We start from the raw sequence: 10704 nt of genomic DNA, 5'->3' as shown, positions 1-10704 counted from the left end.
TGCTACACCTCGCTTCCAGTTCTTTCACTATGTTGCCATCCTGTGAGAATATGCATCCTAAGTACTTGAAACCGTCCACCTGTTCTAACTTTGTTCCTCCTATTTGGCACTCAATCTGTTTATATTTCTTTCCCACTGATATTACTTTCGTTAGTATTGTTAACATATAATGTAAATTTAAATGTTACGACGCCTTTTCTGAAACTGTTTGTTTAGAGTGTAGCTTTACATGGAAGTGAAATGCAGGCGATAGTGCAAACTCAGAGCCGGGCGGAGTGGCCGAGCGGTTCTAAAAAATGGTTCAAATGGCTCTGAGCACTATGTGACTTAACTTCTGAGGTCATCAGTCGCCTAGAACTTAGAACTAATTAAACGTAACTAACCTAAGGACATCACACACATCCATGCCCGAGGCAGGATTCGAACCTGCGACCGTAGCAGTCCCACGGTTCCGGACTGCGCGCCTAGAACCACTAGACAACCGCGGCCGGCGAGCGGTTCTAGGCGCTTCAGTCTGGAACTGGGCAAGCGCTACAGTCGCAGGTTCGAATCCTGCCTCGGGCATGGATGTGTGTGATGTCCTTAGGTTAGTTAGGTTTAAGTAGATCTAAGTTCTAGGGGACTGATGACCTCAGAAGTTAAGTCCCATACTGCTCAGAGCCATTTGAACCATTTGAACAGGGTCAAAAGTAATACCAGTTTTTCAGTGCATTCAAAAGATATTCAAATATGCCTTTACATTTGTGTACTTTAACCGGCTCAGTGAAAAGTGTGAGATTAACGGAATTAACTCTAATTTTTGGAAACGTTCAGAGAGGATCTTGCTATCATGATACCGTGAATTTGTAGGTAAGATAATATTAGTGTTTTATTGAGATAAGTGCCGTAATAACGACGGAAAATATACTTGATAATGCGCAGGGGAACTTTGAGGGACGATCAGAGAATTCACTTTTGAGGGCGTTGTTGCAGCTTGTATGCAAAGTAGCGCGACTTCGATGCGGGTGTATAAGCACTGACATGTCGGCAAGGTACCAGTATGCCATCCGCGTTTTCCCGAGATGTGTGCGGTAAATGCGGAAGCGTTAACTATGGTGAAGTTAATCAAAATATCCACGGGTATGCTGCCGGTCTATAGTGTCCAACGGGCACAATATTTCGGCGATCAAACATGTCGCCATCATCAGGTGAACTGACGGACTGAGCTCCTGTGAACGTGCCGGCACGGAGATCCGTACGCTATGGCTGCTCAGAGGGAACTGGGTTCGGTCGCGGCGGCGGCCGATTTAAATACCCTCCGCCCGCGGCGCGCTCCCTCCGCCGTCCGCGCCCAGCGCCACGGTCGCGCGGTGGAACAGATTGCGACGGCGTCTGAGATGACGTCGGTGTGATGGCTCTGTCCGCCGTGGTCGTCACAACTATACGTCTGCTCGATTTACTCTTGATTAACCCGATCGCTGGTTCCCAAGCCTTGCTAAGATTATAGCCACAGTCCCGGTTTATGAGGTCGTCATTGGTGCGAATTTCGATGGCCTCTCTAACAACGCTGTCCCAGTATCTCGACGTCTGTACCAGAATCCTCGTGCGGTCATACTCCATGGCGTGATTTTCCGACAAACAATGTTCAGCGACCGCCGACTTGCTCGGATACATCAGTCGAGTGTGCCTCTGGTGTTCACGGCATCGATCCTCGACGGTACGCATCGTCTGACCAATATACGACTTGCCACATTGACACGGAATCTGGTACACGCCGGCCTTCCTCAAACCGAGGTCATCTTTGGCGCTCCCCACTAGTGCACGAGTTTTATTTGGAGGACAAAACACAGTTCCGACCCGGTGTTTCTTCAGAATGCGGGCGATTTTCCCCGAGAGTGCGCCTGTGTATGGAATAAATGCAGTGCCTACCTCCTCCCTCGTGACTTCATCCATCTCAACAGGTTGTGCTGCAGTGGTTGGGCGGAGAGCACGTTGAATCTGCCACTCTGAGTACCCATTTTTTCGAAAAAATGGGTACTCAGAGTGGCAGATTCAACGTGCTCTCCGCCCAACCACTGCAGCACAACCTGTTGAGATGGATGAAGTCACGAGGGAGGAGGTAGGCACTGCATTTATTCCATACACAGGCGCACTCTCGGGGAAAATCGCCCGCATTCTGAAGAAACACCGGGTCGGAACTGTGTTTTGTCCTCCAAATAAAACTCGTGCACTAGTGGGGAGCGCCAAAGATGACCTCGGTTTGAGGAAGGCCGGCGTGTACCAGATTCCGTGTCAATGTGGCAAGTCGTATATTGGTCAGACGATGCGTACCGTCGAGGATCGATGCCGTGAACACCAGAGGCACACTCGACTGATGTATCCGAGCAAGTCGGCGGTCGCTGAACATTGTTTGTCGGAAAATCACGCCATGGAGTATGACCGCACGAGGATTCTGGTACAGACGTCGAGATACTGGGACAGCGTTGTTAGAGAGGCCATCGAAATTCGCACCAATGACGACCTCATAAACCGGGACTGTGGCTATAATCTTAGCAAGGCTTGGGAACCAGCGATCGGGTTAATCAAGAGTAAATCGAGCAGACGTATAGTTGTGACGACCACGGCGGACAGAGCCATCACACCGACGTCATCTCAGACGCCGTCGCAATCTGTTCCACCGCGCGACCGTGGCGCTGGGCGCGGACGGCGGAGGGAGCGCGCCGCGGGCGGAGGGTATTTAAATCGGCCGCCGCCGCGACCGAACCCAGTTCCCTCTGAGCAGCCATAGCGTACGGATCTCCGTGCCGGCACGTTCACAGGAGCTCAGTCCGTCAGTTCACCTGATGATGGCGACATGTTTGATCGCCGAAATATTGTGCCCGTTGGACACTATAGACCGGCAGCATACCCGTGGATATTTTGATCATCAAATACGCCGGGAGAAACTCAAGAATCATATGGTGAAGTTATTACCAAATCCGTCCAAACAGAACCAGTGTGTTGTTACATTTATTTGGCTGGCGAAGGACAAACACCGGTGGACAGCGACCGCAGGATGATGGATGTGCTTGTCGAAAGCCACCGCTAACTTGCGTTTACACCTGTGCGACTTTCCATGCGCACTAGGCGCATGCACCCGTTGCACGAAGAGGCAAGGAGGCGCATGCACCGGCGTTAAGTCGCTCATGCATCTGGATTGTGCCTCTACTAAAGTGCGCGTCATTTATGTTGGCGGCCTAGTTTAGGTTCGTTCTGCGCATCTGACGTCACAAAACACAGTCAGCCAATGAACAGAGAACGACGTTGCCAGATCTCGACTGCAGTGCATAGCATGGACGAGTATCTTCAGTTATAGAAACGTTCAGTCATAAATAAAGTAATAGAACAAAAGCAATGTCTTGATAGCAGACTTTCTTTTATAGAAAGTTTGGAAAAAGCATTCTTTATACCAATTGCTTCATATTCTATTAATTAATTAAACCAAACAAGCAATAAGACTCCTAATCAGGCGATAGCAAGGAAAGGTGTTTGTATCAATCTCACGAACCGCTTTTTCGCAATAAAGAATAGCGTAATTGTTTATTTCCTATTGTACTTCGACGAAGCGTGAGTAATTGATGGTCATACCAACAGTGTTTGTCAGTATTTTGCCTGACGTGTTACAGTCGTCATGGCGTTCTGTAGTCAGACGAGCTGCGATAGTGTAATGGGTAAGGTGTTGGTCTTCTATGTTATGAGTTCAAACCTTGTGCACTGCTGAATATTTTCATTATTTAAAATCAATATCGAAGTGCTTCCAGAATGAGATTTTCACTCTGCAGCGGAGTGTGCAGTTTCAATATCGAAGTGCCTTACTTCACGAATTATATTCGTTTGAATGCAATTTTTTTGAAATTTCTAGTGCTTTGCCTCTTCATTAACCCTTTCGCTCCTGCAGACACGTCCTCCCCGTATTCCGCGCTGTGCGCGATCTTGTCATCACTGCACTGCTCGCCTGTGCAGACACACTTATCATTCGATTTCACAAAAACTATTTGGCCCAAAAATTTGATTTTTACACGTCTTCTTGACTGATACCTTCCCCCCATAAATGACTTAATTTTGTTTCGATGTTCAACACAGTTATTATGCAGCATTACATGTAGTAATTTTATATGAAATTTAGGTATCTTGTCCACAAACCATTCTCTACATTGTGGCAACTAAAATCGACCATACGGAAAGTATACTCTATGGACTTTTACTTCTGCAAACTCTTCAAAATTTCGTGCAATGGTTTACTATATTTAATGCTGCATAATAACTGCGTTGAACATCGAAACAAAATTAAGTCATTTATGGGGGGAAGGTATCAGTCAAGAAGAAATGTAAAAATCTAATTTTTGGGCCAAATAGTTTTTGTGGAATCGAATGATAAGAGTGTCAAAGGAGTCGGAACTAGAGATGGGGGATCCGCTCTTGAACTAATTCATAGAGTTGAATCTTTCAAAGGAGTGAACAATCAGTGATTCAGAAAAAAAGAACGGTAGCTCCAAACGTTTCCCACGGCAGAGAGAGAGAGAGAGACAGAGCATATCAGCAGCGCCTCTGCTGGTCAGAGCACAGTGCACGCCACACAACACAGCCAGCGCCGGCCTCTGCCCTGCTTCTACCTTGGCTGCCTGCATTGTGCAGTGCCCCATTGGATTTTGTGTTTCACATATGCCGTGCCATCTCTGTGCGTCGTCTGCCGTGTGCAGTGTCTGGCGCAGCTTAACTTCGCATCACACTCTGTCGGCGATCGTTTCAGTCGCACGTCCTGCCCTCTGGGCAGTTGATGTGAGCAACAGGTCAGAGAGCCACCTAGCGGATAACATAGGAACTACTTGCAAAAACCTGCTCGCAAGGGAACGGACGATTTGTCTCGGAGTGGGTGAGTTCACCGCTCCCCCCACCCTCGGAACTCGCCCGCTCAACCCTCACCCCACCGTCTCGACTCTAGCCAGAGCGTTGAACAAAGCGACTCAGGTGTCACTCTGGTCTCTGTGGTCTCAGCTCATGCAGTAATACAGCTCGCGGCTCGACCTGCTCGACTCAGCGCCTGTGCATCGGAGTTCGTCCCCACTGGATATTGTTCTTCGTAGTAATACCGCTATGTATATTACATTATTATGTTATGTATACATCAATTGTTTTTATTTTATTTTTATTTGTTTAAACTGATTAGATTAGGTTCCTGATGACTCCTCTTACTATAGGATTTTTATTATGGACACTCGAATTTACGCTTTAATTACGAGCGAACCGATAAACGTATCGCAAAATGTGATACACCAATATTTTCCTTGTTTTATTCTGCGTAAGGCTATATGCAGCACTTTCGTTTTAAAGTCAAATTTATATATTTTTTTCTTATTCTGGTACGGATTTTGCGATTTTAGGCGTCTTCGGAAGGAAACGTTCACTTTAAAAATATATGGCTTGCGATGTATTTGTATGAGGTTAATGAAATTTTAATACATTATAGCCAAATATATTGTTAATGTAAATCTCAAGTTACAACATTTTCCGATCACCCAAAAAACCACGATAGTGCAAAATAAATCAATAATCAAAAACTTTGTCATATCGTGGAAATTTCAATAAACAATACAAAATTCTTACTCATTATCTGTGTTACTTCAAAATAGGATCAAATAAGATCAAAATACAGGTATAGTACTGGAATAAACCAAATTTAAAGGGCAATGTGCCTTCCATTTATTTTCTATTGTAAATGAGTGGTGAGTCATGAAAAAGAGCTAATTCATTTCAAGGAGTGAACAGTTCTGATCCAATCTCTGAAAAGAACAGTTTTGCCCATCTCTAGTCAGAACACGATGTGTCTGCACAGGCGAGCAGTGCAGTGACAAAATCGCGCACAGTGCGGAATGCAGGGAGCACGTCTTTGTAGCAGCGAAAGGGTTAATGCAGCCGTGGTGGCTTTACTTCATGAACTGCGTGCTCCTCCCTAAACGTAAGCTTGCGAACTATACTATACTATGGCGCTGCTTCTATTCGCGCGTGCGTCGTGTGCAACTGGCAATGCAGCAATCTCCCGCGTCTGGGCGGGCATGCGCTAGCCGCCAAGATAAAAGAATTGAACTATAGTGAGTGAGGCAAGCATAGCTGCGGGGCGACTGGCAGCAAGGCGCATTTATGGAGTTCCCTGCTAGCTGGGGTTCGACAAAAGAAGCCGTGTGGCGTCTCACCCATTACGGCCAATAAGAGGGAGATACTCGAGCACCCGCCCTATAGTCCTCTCCATACGATTATCACGCATTCGGTTCCTTAAAATAGGCCTTGAAGGGTTGGCAACTCCTGTCGGACAAGATTCAGGTATCTTCAACCTGGCGCGTCGACGGTATGATTGCTTCAATGCTCACGGCGATTTTGCCTCTCTGGCATACCCATTCTGGACTGTCCGGCCTTCTAACGGAACGCCAAGGATGCAATATCTCCGATGCTGCGATACACGTGTTAGTAAAAGGTAAATGAAGAGATCAAAGTCCTTAATGAGTCGGTTCCATAATATATAACACAGCATTTGGGGCGAGATACCAGACAAAGCGAAGTCTCAGTAATACGCCAACAGCGGAGAGAACTTAACACCCTTCTTAAACTCCCGAGAAACACAGAAGACTTGCTTAATCTGACAGTTCAAAGTCTTACCATATAAATCCAGCGTCTTAGATTAGCACGTGCTATAACCGTCTGAAGAAACTTCCGTTCCGTTCAACTGTTCTTCCAAGAGTACTGCCGTCTCTGTCAGAATTATGACATGAAACTTGCTGGTAGATTCAAAACGTGTGCCGGACCGTGAGTCTAATACGGGATCTTGGTTTTAGCGGGCAAGTGCTGTACTGAAAGGAAAAGATCTCCGGTTTGTGTCTCTGTAAGGCACAAAGTTTTAATCTACCAAGGTGCAAATCAGCATATACTCCACTGCAGTGTGAATATCAACTCTGGCAAATCACAATATCGTTCGCAGGTCTCGCAGATTTAGTTTCTGCTCAAAGAATTTTAAACCCATTTCAAAATTTCGTCCAGGTTTCCTTCACAGATTTTTCAGTGTATAGTCTAAATAACATGGGAATAGTTTGCAAGTCCGTCTCATACAATCCTGAACGACAGCGTTCCTTTCATGTCCTTCGACTGTTACAAGTGCAGTCCGGTTTCTGTAAAAGTTTTGGATAATCTGTATCTTATCCCTGATACCTTTAAAAATTCAAGTAATGTGTTCCAGGCAACTCTGTCAGAATCTTTCTCTTAATCTACAAATGCTATAAATGTGGGTTAGTCTTTCTTTCTTTTGTAATACAACGGCCTGGTGCTAGACTTTCAACTGGACACCACTACGACGTGTTATGTGTCCGTAACTTATGATTTTGATCCTATCGGGGAACCGGGAAAAGGGGACCTACAGTTTAAAGTGGAATAGCAACTGAATGTCGTCATTGGAAAAACTTCATTGAGAGGTGAAAGCTAAGTTAAAGGCAGACTGAGATACTCCGTGGTGCAGCCGGGATTCAGTACAATGACCTTTCTGGTTCCAGGCACCCGCTTTACCACTAGAACACCAGGCTCAACATCTAAGATACGTCGAAGAGTCAGTACTGCTTCGTGTGTTGCTACATTTCTCCGTAATCCAAATTGATCTTCTCATAGGTCGGCTTCCACCGGTATTTCCATTTTCTGTAAGTAATTCGTTTTAGTATTTCGCAACCAGGACTTATTAATCTGACAGTTCGGCTGTATTTACACCAGTGAGTGCATGCTCTCCTCGTAATTGGAATTATTACATTTTTCTTGAGCTGATGCATCGGCTGTCTCATCTTTCACATACGCTGTGAAACAGTCGTCGCGGCAGGCTCTCCCAAGTATCTCAGTAATGCCTGAGAGAATGTCTTCTAGTCCAAGGACCTCGTTTTGACTCGAGTCTGTCGCACCTCTGACAAATTTTCTTCTCAGTATCATATTTCCGATCTCATCTTCATCTGTTTCCTCGTTGCTTTATATAATAATATTATCATTTCCCTTGTATAGCCCTAAGTATTCCCTTCGTTGATTCGTAGATGCTCGCCCCTTACCTCCTGATATTCATACAAATGCTTCTGCTTTCTCCAACTGGCGTCTTTAATTTTGCTACAGGTTCTGTCTGTCTTTACCATGCTCGTGTCCGCTTTCTTCGTCTTTCGGTTTATCCTCTACCCAGTCCTGCTATGCTATTTTGAACTTCCTGTCAGTCTCATTCCTCGGACGTTTGAGTTCTCTTTTGCTTGCTTCATTTTTATATTTTCTCCTTTCGTCAGTTAAATTCAATATCTCGTTCATTGTTCGAGGATTTCTACTGGCCGGCCGGGGTGGCCGAGCGGCTCTAATCGCTACAGCCTGGAACCACGCGACCGCTACGGCCCGCAGGTTCGAATCCTGCCTCGGGCATCTATGTGTGTGATGTCCTTAGGTTAGTTAGGTTTAAGTAGTTCTAAATTCTAGGGGAGTGATGACCTCAGAAGCTAAGTCCCATAGTGCTCAGAGCCATTTGAACCATTTGATCCCTACTGGTCCTTGTTCTTTTGCCTATTTGATCGTCTGATACCTTCACTATTGCATTCCTGAAAACTTCCCATTCGTATTCTATTGTATTCCTTACCTCAGTTTCCGTCAATCGATACCTAATGCTTCGTTTGAAACTTTTAGCAACTTCTGAATTTTTAAAATTAACCAGGTAACATCTCCTTAAATTTCTACCTTTCCGCAGTTTCTTCCGTTTTAATCTGAACTTTATAACAAATAAATTATGGTCAGAATCCCTGTTTGACTCTACAAACTTTTTGCTGTTTAAAATCGGTTTTCGAAATATCTGTATTTACATTACGTAATGTGTTTGAAAACTCTCCAGGTTACTACATATGCAACTTTCTGTGAAGATTTTTGCCCTAAGTGTTATCAATTATTAAATTATGATCTGTGCAAAGTTCCAGTTTTCTCTTTTATCCGTGCCCTCAGACCGTTCTCCCTGCTATTTTCTATTATTATTTTATTTTCGTTTTCGTTCAATCGTATTTCCGTTCCACACAACAACTAAATTTATTCACATCCAATATCCGAGTAATTTATTTTGTGTCATACATTCTTTCAGTCTCATCATCTGCGAGACGATTATTCGCATAGACTTCTGCTACTGTAGTTGCATTGCCCTTATTTGATTTTGTGTTGATTTCCCTGTACTCAACTCATCTAAATTTCTGATCTTACTGCGCTTCACTAAGTCACACTATATCTATCTTCAACTTACCATTTCTGTTTTTCACTTCTCTAACCTGTCTACCTGATTCAGGGACGTAACATCCCACACCCGAACCCTCAGTATGCCAGTGCGGTTTTTCTCATCACTTCGTCCTTAGTAGGCCCCATCCACACATCGGAATGAGGGATTTTGTTACCACCAAAATATTTTTCCCAAGTGAATGAATCACACTACATTTTGCAACAGAAATACATGTCCTCTGGGAATACTGCGGCTGTACTTCTCCTCTGCGTTCAGCTCTTAGCGTTACTAACAAGGAACTCCTTAAGCGCAGGGTCACAAAATGTCACTGATGTTTACGGTATACGACGTCAGATATGTTGTCTGCAATGCAACCACACTATTGACTGACAATATTGACTGGCAACAGGGGGCGCGGCTAGAAGTACCCTATGACGAGCACAGAGTGAGTCTGCGGAGCGAAGTCGAACTGCTTAGTCGAAGAGTAACTCACAACAGAGCTTCAGTGCCAGAGGTGTCGATAGAAAGCAGAGTAACGACAATGGCAAAAAAAGCAAACACTGCAAGCAAACAGTGCATTATATCTACAACAACAGTTTCCGAAGTTGACATTTCGTCAGAAAGGAACCCAAGAAATTTCGCAGACTGAGAAAGGAGTTGTAACCTCCCCCTCACTTATCGACCTTAATGACAGTGAAAAATTAAACCGCGTGTACCTAATGGAAATTTGGGAAAAGCAATCGTCACCAAGGTTAATTTGTCGGTAAAGAGGGAGGAAAGGGTTACATCTAAATGAAAGGAAAAATGCTAATGAAACTGGTGGAAATTAATTTTGAAATAGGGGTAAAGTTAATAAAGAAAGTAAATGTGCGGCCGTTACGTTAACAATCAACTAGCGGTAATTAGATATTTGAGATTTGGGGGAAATTACGGTCGCCAGTCCTAAGGACACTCCGCTGCACAATGAAAATCTCATTTTGGAAACATCCCCCCGGCTGTGGTTAAGCCATGTCTCCGCAATATCTTTTCTTTCAGGAGTGCTAGTTCTGCAAGGTTCGCAGGAGAGCTTCTGTAAAGTTTGGAAGGTAGGAGACGAGGTACTGGCAGAAGTAAAGCTGTGAGTACCGGCCGTGAGTCGTGCTTCGGTAGCTCAGTTGGTAGAGCACTTGCCCGCAAAAGGCAAAGGTCCCGAGTTCGAGTCTCGGTCGGACACATAGTTTTAATCTGCCAGGAAGTTTCATATCAGCGCACACTCCGCTGCAGAATGAAAATCTCATTTTGGAAATTACTATAGTAACTGAAAAAGAAAGATTATTACACATATAATTAGCACTAGAAGCGTGGCAACTGAAGGTTGACAAGTGTAGTGTGAAAACTGAAAGTTTGTCAGAAGTAATAAATTTCGCTACACTCTGACTTAATTTAGCAAAAGAATT

General features: G+C 44.7%; 1 non-coding gene across 1 annotated transcript; it reads left to right on the top strand.

The window, feature by feature from the left end:
- The first annotated feature begins 10407 nt into the window (after positions 1–10407).
- Trnal-caa (transfer RNA leucine (anticodon CAA)) lies at positions 10408–10482 on the top strand. The gene has a single exon. It is a non-coding gene; the product is annotated as a tRNA-Leu (tRNA).
- Positions 10483–10704: the final 222 nt, after the last annotated feature.

This window comes from Schistocerca cancellata, chromosome 7 (assembly GCF_023864275.1).
Source record: "Schistocerca cancellata isolate TAMUIC-IGC-003103 chromosome 7, iqSchCanc2.1, whole genome shotgun sequence".
In the NCBI taxonomy this organism is placed as follows: Eukaryota; Metazoa; Arthropoda; class Insecta; order Orthoptera; family Acrididae; genus Schistocerca; species Schistocerca cancellata.
The sequence above is the reverse complement of the archived record's forward strand: the minus strand, read 5'-3'. Positions and strand labels throughout refer to the sequence as shown.